The 1,172-nt window shown below is 40.4% G+C and overlaps 1 non-coding gene across 1 annotated transcript; it reads left to right on the top strand.

The window, feature by feature from the left end:
• The first annotated feature begins 755 nt into the window (after positions 1–755).
• On the top strand, positions 756–863 carry LOC112781361 (small nucleolar RNA R71). Its single transcript, XR_003192142.1, has one exon. It is a non-coding gene; the product is annotated as a small nucleolar RNA R71 (small nucleolar RNA).
• Positions 864–1,172: the final 309 nt, after the last annotated feature.

The following is a 1,172-nucleotide window of genomic DNA, read 5'->3' as shown; positions in this document are numbered from 1 at the left end:
AAATCAATGGCCTTGCACTCTCTCGTTGGATTCTCTTCTGTATTGCTTGGGAGAGTACTAGGAGGAGTTTCAGTGACTCTTTTACTCAGCTGGCCCACTTGTGCCTCCAAATTTCTAATGGAGGATCTTGTTTCATTCATGAAACTTACAGTGGCCTTAGATAGATCAGAGACTATATTTGCTAAGCTAGATGGATTCTGCTCAGAATTCTCTGTCTGTTGCTGAGTGCATGATGGAAAAAGTTTGCTACTGCTAAACCTGTTTCTTCTACCATTATTAAAGCCTTGTTGAGGCTTTTGTTGATCCTTCCATGAGAAATTTGGATGATTTCTCCATGAGGGATTATAGGTGTTTCCATAGGGTTCACCCATGTAATTCACCTCTGCTATTGCAGGGTTCTCAGGATCATAAGCTTCTTCTTCAGAAGAGGCCTCTTTAGTACTGTTGGATGATTCCTTCAATCCATTTAGACTCTGAGAGATCATATTGACTTGTTGAGTCAATAATTTATTCTGAGCCAATATGGCATTCAGAGTATCAATTTCAAGAACTCTCTTCCTCTGAGGCGTCCCATTACTTACAGGATTCCTTTCAGAAGTGTACATGAACTGGTTATTTGCAACCATGTCAATGAGTTCCTGAGCTTCTGCAGGCATTTTCTTTAGGTGAATGGATCCACCTGCAGAATGGTCCAATGACATTTTAGATAATTCAGACAGACCATCATAGAATATATCCAGGATGGTCCATTCTGAAAGCATGTCAGAAGGACACTTTTTGGTCAGTTCCTTGTATCTCTCCCAAGCTTCATAGAGGGATTCACCTTATTTTTGTCTGAAGGTTTGAACATCCACTCTAAGCTTACTAAGCTTTTGAGGAGGAAAGAACTTGGCTAAGAAAGCTGTGACCAGCTTATCCCAAGAGTTCAGGCTATCTTTAGGTTGAGAGTCCAACCATATTCTAGCTCTGTCTCTTACAGCAAATGGGAAAAGCATAAGCTTGTAGACCTCGGGATCAACCCTATTGGTCTTAACAGTATCACAAATCTGCAAGAATTCAGTTAAGAACTGAAAGGAATCTTTGGATGGAAGTCCATAAAACTTGCAATTCTGTTGCTTCAGAGAAACTAATTGAGGTTTCAGCTCAAAATTGTTTCCTCCAATGGCAGGGAT

Source organism: Arachis hypogaea, chromosome 19, assembly GCF_003086295.3.
Source record: "Arachis hypogaea cultivar Tifrunner chromosome 19, arahy.Tifrunner.gnm2.J5K5, whole genome shotgun sequence".
In the NCBI taxonomy this organism is placed as follows: Eukaryota; Viridiplantae; Streptophyta; class Magnoliopsida; order Fabales; family Fabaceae; genus Arachis; species Arachis hypogaea.
Note: the sequence above shows the minus strand (reverse complement) of the source record. Positions and strands in the feature narration are given on the sequence as shown.